Source organism: Microcaecilia unicolor, chromosome 1, assembly GCF_901765095.1.
Source record: "Microcaecilia unicolor chromosome 1, aMicUni1.1, whole genome shotgun sequence".
In the NCBI taxonomy this organism is placed as follows: Eukaryota; Metazoa; Chordata; class Amphibia; order Gymnophiona; family Siphonopidae; genus Microcaecilia; species Microcaecilia unicolor.
Window position 1 is genome coordinate 99,763,569 of NC_044031.1, and position 13,877 is coordinate 99,777,445.

The 13,877-nt window shown below is 45.2% G+C and overlaps 1 protein-coding gene across 3 annotated transcripts in view; it reads right to left on the reverse strand.

Annotated features, from left to right (window-relative positions):
- The window catches only part of SVIL (supervillin), a 492,709-nt gene that overhangs the window by 404,290 nt on the left and 74,542 nt on the right, over positions 1-13,877 (reverse strand). Inside the window, exon 2 of one of the 3 annotated variants that reach the window (XM_030199260.1) lies at positions 10,462-10,495. The exons of the other annotated variants lie outside the window; for them this stretch is intronic. The gene's annotated coding sequence lies outside the window, so the exon portion shown is untranslated. The remainder of the gene's footprint in view (positions 1-10,461; positions 10,496-13,877) is intronic. 3 annotated transcript variants of the gene reach the window in all.

Here is a 13,877-nt window from a genome sequence, read left to right on the forward strand (position 1 = left end):
TTTTCTCGAATTCATTTTAAATTTACTACTTTGCACCAACAATGAATATACATGAGAAATTTAATTTAACCACACAAGTACACACATGAATCGTATTAATTAACACTCAACAGACAGGAACTGCCTTCCATTTGCCAAAGCCTCTATCCTAAAAAAAAGTAAAAATAATGCCCAAGAAAATTAAGTAAAAATACGTGGACATAAGCCACCTGTGTAATAAAAATGGAACTGAAATTGCTCCATCCACACATGCCACATTCCACTTTCTATTATTCTAGAAGGCATACCAAAACGATCCAACTTAAACACCAGAAACATGCAACACAACAAAACCTATAATGGAACTGGACAAAACTCAACTCCTCTACTTAATTTACTATACCACTCTTGAACTCTAACGCAATACCACATCACAGTACTATGTAAGCCACACTGAGCCTGCAAATAGGTGGGAAAATGTGGGATACAAATGCAACAAATAAATAAATAAATAAAATTTATGAGCAGTGTCTCGCAAGAAGAAACATCTGCCCCACATCCGTTACAAAAGAAATAGTTTTCGGACTGCCTGCTCCAATATAAAGTATCATTCACACAGTGCTACAATGCAGAACCACCTGGCAAGCTCTATTGACTTTTCCCCAAGAACTAGTCTGCCACAAACGTCTTGTTTCGTGAACAGAAAAAGACACAGAGAGGCTGGGCTTCTATGAAGAACAGAATGAAGATGCTCAGTGTTACGCTGAAAATGTTGAGTGAGATCTTTGTGTCGTGAAGGACAATATTTTGGAACCCCTGGCTTGGTGAGAGATGAGTGGAAGTAGTCAAAAAGCTGAAATAAGATTGTCCACAAAGGAAGATAAAGAAAGGATTTTCCACAAAGAAAGCACTTCAAGTCGCTGAACAATCAGCAAACTGGCTCCATCTCAACAAGATAGAGACAGGTGTTCCTGAAGTAGTGAACACAGAGAAGAGCTCAATTATCCAGAGCAGGGACAACTAAACCAGGGCTTCCTGAAATGCCTCCTGAAGCATAGGAGCCAGCTCTGCGAGTATCACTTGGGCCCCGTGGGCAGTAGAGGCTATTAGCTCTGCACTAGCGCCCGCATGCTCAAAGCCGACGAGCATGTGAATCAACAAGCTCCCCAGTTCACAGTGCAATGAGCATACAAATGCATGCTGACGAGGCGATTCCCTATTCCTCCCCAATGCTCAGAGGACAGCATGCCAAACAAGGGTGCTTTTTGTGCAGTCAACACTACGTCAGCTCGGAGCTGGTGTTAGGGCACCTGAGGAGGCAGGGGAAGCATTTTTGCCTGAAAGGAGGAAGCCAAACTTGCCCGAAATCCACTCAAGGCTAGCTTGAAAACCACCAAAAGGTGTCTTACCCCACCACGTCTGCCACCGGTTTTGATGCTTGGGTTCTGTGCTTTTGGTTTGGGCTGAAGCCGGTTCCTCTCAGGGTGGGGGGAGGGGAGTTGTTTCTCACATCTGAATTTCCTACCTTGCCAGTGTGGATTTTCCTGAGCCTGGAAGCCCTCAGAGAACATAGAGCTGGTTTTGGTAGTGGGGGTCAGTGGGAAGAGGGAGCTCGGGGTTGTTGCTTTGGACCCCACAGGCTGAGCCCCCACCACAAAGAAGCGCAAGAGGCTTTTGTCCATTCTGCTTAGGCGGGAAGAGCGCATACACCAGACACAATCCTCCCTATGAACTTCCTATGCTCAATGCTAACACCACACTCATCAGCGTGGAGTATTAGGGATGAGTTCTGCCGCACTGTTCAGTACAGCGCTAGAGTTTTGAGCGTCGGGCACCCTGAATATTGAACAAGTTCCTTTCCTGTGTGTCTGGGGGGGAGGGTGTCATTTGTATCACGGCACCCCCACTCATTTTGAAATGAAAGCACCTATGTCCTAGAGAACCCACACCCAAACTGGGTATACAGGATACCTGCAATAAATATACATGCGATCAATTTGCATAAGCTAGGTCTCCAATTAATGCAGATTGATCTTATGTATATTCAATATGGATATCCTGAGAACCCATGGACTGTGGCTCCCTGCAGGGCAGGTTTTGAAAACCAGGAATTGGCTTGCTGCTGTGGAAGAAGCAGTGCAAATCAGGTAAAAGATGGGGAGCGAGAAAGGCTTAAGAGGTTCCTAGTACCACCTAGTCTAGAGTTAAAAACAGCTGAACAAATCAACCAAGTTACCATTAAGTGTGGGACTCTGATTTATCTAGCAAGACTATAAAGATCAAAGACACTTTGATAACTTTGTTTAAAAGAGCTAATGATTTACACTAAGTGTTTACATAAAATAATCCACACCAAAGCTACTACCAAGCTGTCTGAGAACCAGATCTGTTTTATAAGCTACAGAATTTGCAAGCAAGGGAAAGTCTTTGATGAGTCTTACGAAAAACAGAAACATGGAACCAACTAAATTGCATAAGTAAATAGTTAAGTGCCTTTATGAAGAGATTCATCCAAGGCAGTATAAAATAAAAACGAACATGCATTTGCCTTAATGGCATAACAATAGTAAAATAACCAACTATCAATGATTAAACCTGGAGACAGGCAAATTAAATCCTAGTAGTAGCAATAACATGGTACAGTATCAGACATATACGTATTTAAAACAAAACAAAAACAACTCAGGTAACGGTGGCCTGGTGGTTAGAGCACCCATCTTGACATGAAAAGGTGGCTGGTTCAAATCTCACTGCTGCTCCTTGTGACCTTGGGCAAGTCACTTAACCCTCCAAAGCCTCAGGTACAAACTTAGATTGTGAGCCTTTCAGGAACAGAGAAATAACCAGTGCACCTGAATTAACTCATCTTGAGCTACTACTGAAAAAGGTGTGAGCAAAATCTAAATAAGTAAATAAATACAACACATATAATAAATGTCAGCAGACTACAAATGATACACCATAATAGGCAGCAGCACAGAAGAACATTCTCACACTATAAATGTCATACGCCCAATGTTAGTACAACACAAATGAAACACCTTAATAGATCTGTATTAGAACATTCAAACCAAATCAATAATGTTAGTACAATACAATGAAACATCTTAATGATCTCAACATGAAAGACTTGGTTGGAATGGACTAAAGGTACATAGGTCTACAAGTCAAAGTACACCAGTCGTTCTTTGCAAATAAAGAGGAAGAGCCAGCCCTATCACTAGGAGGACTAGACGTCTGCCTAGGATGGCTAAATTTGGGATGCAGTGGCACCGGACCTGACAGAATGCCTATGCACTTTAAAACAGAGTCCGAGGCTCTCAAGCACATGCTGTTGCTCAAAGGTATACTACTTTCTGACAGAAAGTTTGCCAGGACACAAAAGTCTTCAGAGGCAATATTTGCTCAAGGCTTTTTGCCACACCCTCATAGTTTTTAAGAGATGCAGGACAGGGCAGGCAGCAGCAGCAACAGGGGAGAGGAGGAAACATGTCCAGCCAGTACAAGTGAAGAGATGCTGGGCACATTAGAAAAAAAAAGAGAGAACGGGAAACACTAGAAACCTGGGGTGGTAGTGAGAAAGGGGAGAAAAGATACAGGACACCTTGATGAGAGAGAAGGAAAGGAGAGATGCTGGATACAGGCTTTGGGGGAGGGGATCACACGATTTAAGGTTTGCCTTGGGCAGATACCCTTGGCCTGGCCCTGAATGCTGATCTACAGAAGGTCTCTGCAGTTTAGCAGAGTTCAGCACAGCTATTTATCTCCTGCTTTTACAATCCAAGACAAAGCACTTAAATTCCCTCGAAACGTTTGCTTTCATATTGTACTAAAACTATATGTTACCCTACCCAAACTATAACTGCTTATAGTCTTGTATCTCCAGGGCTTTTTTTGAGGGGGTACTGAGTACGGGCACCTTTTCCACTGTCTGCTAAATTTGACCCATGGACACCAAGTTTTAATGAAAGACCTCAGGCTCTACACACCAATTCTGCCTTGTCATAGATTATGTGACTGGTTGCAGGGGGCCTGGCTATTGTAGGGTGGGTCCCTCAGTGATCACCTCACTCCTGAAGGGTGGCTTAGCATTTCAAAACCGGCACCTTTTTTGCTAGAAAAAATGCACTGTGTATCTCATATCACACTTTCTTGTTTCTGGAGACGGAGGTACTATACCTCCTGCACATTTCCAACCCTGTCCCATTCTAATGTAACTAGCCGTTGAGCCCGTTAAAACGGGCTATTGGGTCGCCGCTGCCCCCTCCCCCCCCCCGAGGTCGCCGCTGGCCCCTCCCCCCCGAGTTCGCCGCTGCCGGTACCCCCCCCCCCGAGTCACCGCCGCAGGCCCATCTCCTCGCTATTCTATTTACATCTCCGGAGCACGCAGATCAGCTAAGCTTCCGTAGGCCTTCCTTCTCTGCCTGTGTCCCGCCCTCGTGTGACGTAATGTCGGCGAGGGCGGGACACAGGCAGGGAAGGAAAGTCAACGGCAGCTCAGCTGATCTGTCTGCTCCGGAGATGTAAGTAGAATAGCGAAGAGACGGGCCGGGTGGAGGGGTGGCGGCGGTGACTCCGGGGGGGGGGGTGTACCAGTGGCGCCGACCTCGGGGGGGGAGCGGGAGCGGTGGTGACCTCGGCGGTTCCCTCCCCTTCGCACAGTTTCCCTCTCAGTCCCACCCCCCCCCCCCGTCATCACGTATTAACACGGGGGCGGGACAGATAGGGAAGTCTACTGCGCATTTGCGAGTGAGTACAGTCACTCGCCGTTTATATGTTTGATAATTCGCATCTCCAACGTTGTGAAGCTGACTCCATGGCAGCATAGCAGTAAAGCCGTTTAGTGTTCGTTGGGTTCGTAATCGCCCCGACCTCGAGGGAACTCTGTATAGTTGCCAGGGAAAGAAACGCGACGTCATAAGGAGAAGGGACCAACCACAGGCCTCGCACTCGCTCTCAGTGCCCTGCCCTCGGAGGGAAGGGAAGGCTGCATATAATATTCAACCACCGGAAGTTAGTTTGTTCCCTCCCTCCGAGTTCCAGGGTCGTCGTCCGTCCCCCCCTACCTCCCAGTTCCAGCGTCCCCCCATCCCTCCCAATTCCAGGGTCGTTGTCCCTCCCCCTCCCTCCCTTCCAGTTCCAGGCCCCCTCCCTCCGAATTTTAAAAGTCACCCTGACTTACCTCACGCGGTAAAAAGCGTGCAGGCTCGGCACTTACTTCAGTTTTTCCTTCTCTGTCTCTCAGCTCTGGTCCCGCCCTCATTTCCTGTTTCCGCAAGAGTAGGACCAGAGCTGAGAGACAGAGAAGGGAAAACTGAAGTGCTGAGCCTGCACGCTTTTTACCGCTGCTGCCAGCCACCGTAACCCAGACGAGGTAAGTCAGGATGACTTTTAAAATTCGGAGGGAGGGAAGGAGGGACCCTGGAATTGGGAGGGTGGGAGGGGGGATGCTGGAACTTCCCTTAAAAACATTAATGGCATAAGGTGATTACCTTGCTAGCGCCCGTTTCATTTCAATGAGAAACGGGCTTTTTTTAAACTAGTATTATGATATTTGTAGAACTGTCAAACAGTATGCAATGTCTTTTTAAATTGGACTAATTTTACTTGACTGTCTTTTGACAGGTATGCTCCCTTCCATCATGAAAGGCCATTCCTCTTTTAGGCTAGTCACAAATGTACTATGTTATCCTATAAAGCCTCATGTACATCTTGTTTGCCTTTATTTCTGTGCCTCAGTGGACTAACTTGATATGGAAAGAACAATACTTAACCTTACAATGCAAGTGGACTGGCACAAACATTAAGGCCCTAATTCAATCTTTTTCAAAAGCTTTATCCCTTCGAAATGCTGTGTGTTTTACAAGCACACTGTTCAAATCCCTTGTGAATACTGCTGTTTTGAAAGACCATTGTAAATCAGGACAGTCTTGGTTACCCAGAAATAACATTTTTAAAAAATGGCTTATTAAAAAAAATAATCATAAATAAATCTTAATTATGACAAGGTACAATACCCAAGCCCCAATTTTAATGAAAGAGCAGAAAGGACTGCCTTCAGCTTGTGTCTGAGAACCTACCTTTAATCTTAGTCAAAAAGAGAAACTGAAGCAGTTTTCAAATAGGGCACTCCAACATGGAGTGTTCCCCTTGATGTTATAAAGAGCTTTTGAGTTGGTTCAATGACATGCAAAGGAGCTGTTCCTTGGACAGTCTAAATATGGAGAGAGCACATCCACTGTTGAACACAGGTGTTGCTATGGGGGTGGCACAAAATAATGACTTGCCACCCCAGTTTCAGCACCTGGTGCCCATGTCTGGCCTACCCCCCACCCACACCACAAGATCCAGTATGTCTCTCTCTCCCTTCCTGCCACAGCACTGCAGTCCTCCATTCTTCAGGTGGAATGCCGGCAGTGTCAGCAGAACCCACCTACATGGAAACAATGTTTTAACAAAGGGAAAGCTTCTAGGGCCGGCTATCATGCTGCTGCTGGGGCCACACCCGAAGATTGAGGACTGCAGCACTGAGACGGGAAGAGAGAGAGAGACTGGGGAGAGCGGGAGATGCCATACCCACCTATGGGGGCAGAAGGGAAGGGAGAAAGATGCCACATCATTGGGTGGGGGGGGGGGTTGAGGGACAGATGTCAGACTGCAGGTAGGAAGGAAGGAAGGAAGGAAGGAAGGAAAAAGCTCTGATGAGGGGATGGGAAAGAGGGGGAGAAATACTGGACCCACGGGGGGGGGGGGAGATGCTGAGATGAGAACAGTGAACAGAGGGAAGAGCGTGATTTGATTTGCTTACTTTATTTATTTTTTGTCTATTAGATTGTAAGCTCTTTGAGCAGGGACTGTCTTTCTTCTATGTTTGTGCAGCACTGCGTACGCTTTGTAGCGCTATAGAAATGCTAAATAGTAGTAGTAGTAGTAGTAGTAGTAGGAGAGATGCTGGACCAAGGAAGGGAGTGAGAGAAGGAAGGGTCATGGATTTCTTACACAAACTCTCCGTGGTAAAGCTAAAGTGGGGGGGAGGGGGAGAGGGAGAGCGAGAGAGAGAGAGAGAGAGAGAGAGAGAGAGAGAGAGAGATATGCTATACCATAGGGAAAGGGCAGGGGACAGAGAGAGATGGTCTCCCAGTTGGAGTCAGGACACTTAAAAGAGAGGGGGAGAAGTGGATTAAGGAGGAACAAGGACACAGGAGAGGTGCTAGATAGGACAGATAGGAACACAGAAGCAATGACTGTGGACACGGAGAGAGAAGAAATGTCAAATGGACAGAAGACTCTGGAAAGAGCAGAAGATGGATAGGATGAGGAAGGTGAGGGAGAAGGGGAATAGAGCAAAAGGTGACTGGGACTTGATGACTGAATGGGAGAGTGCTGGGGAGCAGAATAGGGAATTATGGATGAGAGAGAAGGGAGTGGGAATTTCAAGGGAATAGTGAATACTTGGCAATTGGTGGATATGAGTGGGGGTATGTTCACGGGTTGGGGGAATGAGTGTGTGAAATGAGGGTTAAGAGAAAGGGGATGAAGTGTAGGGAAAGGTTGAGATATAGTGTGAATGACCTGGAAGACTGGAGAGATGAGATGCATTGAAAAGGGATGGATCTCTCAAAGAGTTGAGTGAGGTTGGAAATGAGGTGAAAAAGAGGTTATTGGGCATGGTATATGGGGCAAGAGATAGAAGAATGACCTTGAGGTGAGGCAAGGAAGGAGTGACAGGGATGGAGCCGAGATTGATAGGGGGATGAGAGCTAAGACTATGAGTACAGAGGATGGAAACGAGGGACTAGGAAGTAGTGAAAAACTGTGCGTGTGTGTGTGTGTGTGGGGGGGTAGAATAGGAGAATGGGGAAGGAAAGAGGCTGAGGGGGCAGTGGGAGTGCTGGAGAGAAAATAAGAGGAAAATAGGAAAAGCCAGTAGGTAGATGAGATGTGAAAAGGAGACTAGAGGGTGATAAAAAGGAGAATTTGTCTGCATATTTTTTGCGATTCCCTATTGGGTATGTCCATGTTCTGCATGGGCAACCGAGGTGTAGGATTCTTCTAGAATGTAGTGTCTGTGTAGAAATCTGTAGCAGTCCATCTTGCTCCAGTTTCCCAGTTGCAGGTATATTGGTGTTCTAGGACCCAGTGTAATATTCACAACACTGCCTTCTTATAGGTAGGTTAGGGATGCTATGATGTAATAAGTTTTTCCTGTATAAGTTTCAAATATCTTTCTGCAGGGTTTTGTGATTTTCACTAAGTGTCTGTTGCCATCTGAAAGCAGGCTGTGGGGCAAGGGCTGCCAAAGGCATTGCAACACCCCAACACCGGTCGGTGAGTCCCACAGCAGGAACACTGCTTAACTGTCTTCATGGCTGTCACTATTCACCCTGATAGGCACAAGCACAGAACAATGCAATCCCAAGGAGTTAGTCAGGATCCCTCCCCTCAGTTTTCAGTTCTCTATCTCCACCTGTTGGTTGATGGACAATTATCTGACAGGTTCTGGAATAGTGGAAAGCTACAAAATGGAAAGTACAGTTTCTTCTGGTAATATCAATAGACCAAATTTAAACTGTCCCCTAAATAATTCAAAGATGCTTGTACTCCCTTTCAAGTACTCTACAGAGCTGTCCTTGCTTCCACTTAACTTTCCTTTTACCTAGTTTCTCTTTGATTTCTCTTAATTTGCCAAGAATAGAGCAAGGAAGATGTGCTAAAAACAAGGTATATACGCCTTTATCCTCTTTCTTTATTAGAAACTCCACTGATGCTGCTCCTGTTGCTCGCCTCCCTTGGTATTATTAAGTCACTGGATACTCCTTAGTCCCTCCTATCTTTATCTCCAAAAATTTCTGAAAATAATTAAGGGGGGGGGGATAATGCCCCTTACAGTAAATAGCTTACTTTATTTCTCCTCTCCTGGAAGCCCCTCTGGATTCCTCCCTAAATTCCTCACAGGCTGCTGCAGACACCCCATCCTTGAGAACCAAGGGGCTCTCTCTCAAGTCACAGATCAATCACTAACAGAGCCCCAGAACACTGGCCCCCTGTTTTTATTCCTCCTCCAAAACTTCCAGCACTATCCATTTACCTGCATCCAATACTACATTCCTCCTTTCATTTTAGTGACACATGCCCTCTGGTATAGATATATGTTAACTTGCAGAAAGTTAAAACACATTTTCTACGTCTAACGGAAAAAAAAACATAAAAGACTTCCCACAAAAGAATGAGTAGGGGGAAAAAAAAACCTGTAAAATCATAGGGGAAAATTAAAAATAGCAGCTATAGCAATGAAACATATCCTGCCACCAGGCAAAAAATGTATTTAACCAGAGGCAAAATAGATCTCCACTAAATTGTTAATATCTTTCACTATTTTGTAAATTTATTTTTATTTTTTTTATTCTTCCATCTTTATGTATTATATTATATACATCTTATGTTCCGCAGTTTCCTAACGTGGTTCTCTATGGATCACCATCTAGAACAGTGTTTCCCAAGTCTAATCCTGGAGTACTCCCCTTGCCAGTCAGGTTTTCAGGATATACACAAGGAATATGCATGAACTTGATTTGCATACACTGCCTCCATTATCTCTTTCACGTACAAACTTGAAAACTTATTTAAAGAAAGTCCGTACCAATGCCACAAGGTATGATCAATATTAAAAGACAAATGTTCATACAATGAATTTCAGTGAATTCCAGTGCTGTTAAATTTGCACATTTTTCATACTGTTTCACGGTAGTTGTATTAATAGATTTCAATTTACTCTTTTCAAGTTTATCTCATTTATTATATTTATGTTTATTCTTGGTTATTTTACTATTGTTATGCTAACAAAACTATGTTTATGTTAAACTGTACCTATTGTACACTACCTTGGCTTGAACTCTTCATAAAAGCGGTTAATAAATCCCAATAAATAAATGCAAAAGGCATTTGCAGTATTAAACTGTTTTTATCAAGACCCAGGGCTCCTTTTATTACTAAGCAGTGGTAAGCCCAATGCAGGCTTACTGTTCGCTATAACGGAAGTACCACCAGGTTACCACAGCAGCCCGACAGTACTTGCCACCCCTACCACGCTGTCATTTCTGGTGCTACAAAAAAAGTGTTTTATTTTTGCAGTGCCGGACTGTACACGGTGGTAATCAGTGCCCGGTTGTTAGCACAGGAACCCTTACTGTCACCTCAATGGGTGGCAGTAGCCCCCCCCCCCCCAAAAAAAAAATGGCCACGTGGCAAGTGCTTTACGTGCCACCTGGCCATTTCCTGCAGGAAAACGAGACCTTCCCTTTTACCAGTTGTGGTAAAAGGGGGCCTCGGCACAAGTGTAAAACACACACCAACGCCAATGCCGGCCCCCTTTTGACACAGCTTAATAAAAGGGGCCCTTAGTTGTTCTAATGAAAAATGGCAGAGTTCCAAATACATACAGCCTGATAAGATGATGGCAACAATTTATTAGGATTTACTTACAGCCTTTTAGAAGGAATTCACTCAAGGCGGTGTACTGTAAGAATAAATCAAAACATAAGCAATACACAAGTTAGAGCATTAAAAATATTCAAACAACAATATAAAGTATGGCATAGTATGCTTCTTAGAACGTCTTGTAATGAAGTTTCTTAAATCTAAGAGGCAGAGTTGTTAGTGTTGAGGAGGAGGGGGAATTGAAAGAATGCTTAAAGGACTATGACAGAGCTACTGCACTGATTGTATGAAAGGTACTTTAAGGTTGAGCTGTGAACCAAGCATTTCTTTGTAAAGGCTGGTGCTGCCAGCTGCTGCAGCGAAAGCAGTACTGTCCCTTGAAGCAGCTTCTGCCACAAGGAATGCAAGCCTGGTTTAGAGAGCAGAGATTTGCGTCACATTTCTCTCTGTAAGGGGAGATAAGAGAAGATCACAAGGCTCATTTCAGCTATCATTTTCTGATTTTTGCCATGAGACAAAGAAAATAAAGTGATTAACACACACACAACAAGAGGTGTGCAACTACAGCAAGGGGCTTTTTGAAGGATAGAGTAAATACATTCAGATTTGTATGTTCAGGACAGCAAAGAAAAATAGTGCAGACAAAAGGCTTCTCAAGGGCACAGCAGTGAGAGAGTTAACAGAATAGATCTTTGATGGCTGCATCTCCTCTATGCCCATCTTTGATCTTTGTGGATCATCCTGAATGTGTCTATGCTATTCAAACCCCAAGTATCTCCAGATATTCACTTTCTACAAGCAAAAACCTATGGGTCACAGAGAAGATTAGAATAGAGGAGTCGGTGCTGACTAGTTTTTGAGATATATGTTTCAGTATTTCAGGATTCAAGTATGTCCTTGCCTACAACAGTTACTTTCACAGGATAAATCTTCCTTACAGACGTGTACAGGACACCACAATGTCCAAACAATAGGGTACAAGGTCAAAGGTGGTCAGGATTGGAAGCGTGTGCAGCGACCATACTTTTTCCATTCATTCAGCCGCAAACAACTTCATAGGAAATAAGCAGATGGAATTTCTGAGGGACAAAAGACAAACAGCTGCCATGGAAGCAGGAACTGTTTTAAATAATGGGTCAAATAGGAAGGAACTATTTCACAAGACAGCCATTTTCTTCAGTGAGAACTGATTTAAGTCTCCTTTTGCCACTTAACCAAAGTTCTTGAATGGTCAGTTGCCATCAAAATACAAAAGTTAAAGTAATTATGAACTAGCTCATGCAAGACACCAGTTGAATTCATAATAAGGTTAACCAGATGGCACAATGCTCAGTGACCATCTTCAATTTTGAACTCGTGTCCCAGTTCCACGAACTACAATCATCTCCTGTCCCCAATTTCAGCGGGGACAAACACATTGGGCTTTCTTTTCTCCCGCATGCCCCTCTGATGCAGTACAAGTAACCTATCCAGTACTTGTGGGCCGATCATCAGAAGCAAACATAGGCGCTACAGGCTCTTAACGCCCTACTAACGCCTGCGTTTGCTACCGCCGCATGATCAGAGCCCCCCCCGAGCACGTGAAACAACACGCTCGCGGGTCTGAGCGCATCTAGCATGCAAATGCATGTAAACAGGGCTCTTAGTGCAAGTATCATAAAAATGCATGCTAAACCTATTCATCTCCTATGATCAGTGACCAGCGCCCAAAGATTGGCTCACTGGCTGCGGCAAACCCTACACCAGCTTGGAGCTGGTGTTAGGGCTTGCAGACCATTGGGGAGGAATGGTGAGCCCTGTCCAGCATGCATTTGCATGCTAGCAGGCCCCCATTACCCCCCAATGCAGCAGCCCCCAGCAGGTACCTCGACCCAACAACCTCTCCCCCACAGCGACAGGGGGCTGGAGGTCCAGCGGACCTCCGGTCTCCCCCAACACAGGTTCGTGGGAGCTCAGGCCCACCCAGCAACTGTGCACCTCATAGACGCCAATAATAAAAGAATTGGGAAGATTGTCTCCCCAGCCCAAACTGTGACTTTTCCCTGCTAGCTGCTCTCTTCAGCTTTCCCTCCTCCCAGCCACCCGCTGGCATGCTGCAGGTTCCCTCCCTGCTCCCTCCCTTGTCATCTTTATCTGGCAGCGGTGTTAGTTCTGCTGCTTCTGTAGCGGATCCGCGTGGTGCCAGGGCTGTCTGTATGCTGCTGCGACTGCTTCCTCTGCACTGGCCCCGCCTCTTCAAAAAGAGTATTGGAAAAGGTGAGGCTGGCCGGAAGGAAGCAGTCACGTAGCGGCTGCATGCTGACAGACCCGGTGCAGTGTGGCTTTGCCGTAGAGTTAGACTGTGTCGTTGCCTGATGGAGATGGAAGGGGAGGGAGGGAAAAGAAGGCCTGCAGCTTGCAGGTAGGTGGCTGGGAGGTGGGAGAGAACAAATACTGCAGCGGGTGGCTGGGGGGAGGGAGGGCGGGAGGGAGAGAAAAAAACCTGCAGCATGCGGCTGGTGGGGGTGAGGGAAGATGGACAATGGATGGTAGGAAAGAAAAAGGGAAAATGCTGGACAATGGGGGAGGGGAGAGAGATAGGCAGGAAGATGCTGGTGGTGGGAGGTAAAAGGGATAGGGAGATTTCAAGCTACGAAGGTGAGGAGGGGAGAAAGAGGGAACAGATGCTGGGCTGGGAGAGAGACAATGGGAGGGAAGGGAATGGTGGAAAGCATGGGGGAGAGGCCCAGGGAGTGGTGATGGCAAGGAAATAAATAAAAGAATAGTAATTACAGGGGGTAGAAATATGGTAATGGCGCGTAGATCGAAGATGGAAGGGAATGGAAGGCTGGGAAGGAGAGATATGGGGAATGGGAGAGCTAGTGGGTGAAAGGAGATGGAAATGTGATAGATACCTGAAAAGTAAAAAGAAGGAAAAGATTTAGAAAGAGGATGAAATTTGAGTGTACAGAGGCAGAAAAGAAAAAAAAGAAATGAGCAAAAATGGAAAGATCAATATTTCAGAGGCAGGTGTAGTGCGGAAATTAAACAACAGGAGAAAAAAGACAAATGGACAACCGCTTGAAGAATTAGCAGAAGACAGACAGGAAAGCGGGAAAGAGATATTGGAACCAACATGATGGAAAAACAAAATGTCCAGGCAATAAAGGTAGGCAAATCATTTTATTTTGAATGTTTTAAATGGAATATGTTAGCTTTGGGAAATGTGCATAGCAGATGTCTTTTTATTGTGTTAAGTAGAAAAGGAAATGCGCTTTTGTTTTGGGGTTTTTTCTCCAGTGTTGCAGTACATGCTGAGGTTCCCAGTTCAATTTTGTCTATATATTTTTATTTCTAATTTGTGATCCCTTATTCTGTAATTTGTGAGGGTCTGTCAGTGTGACTGTAACGGCAGATGAGGAGATTAGAGAGGAGAGGGAATTGGGGGAGGGGCTTTATTTTCTGCCCTGGTCACCAGCATG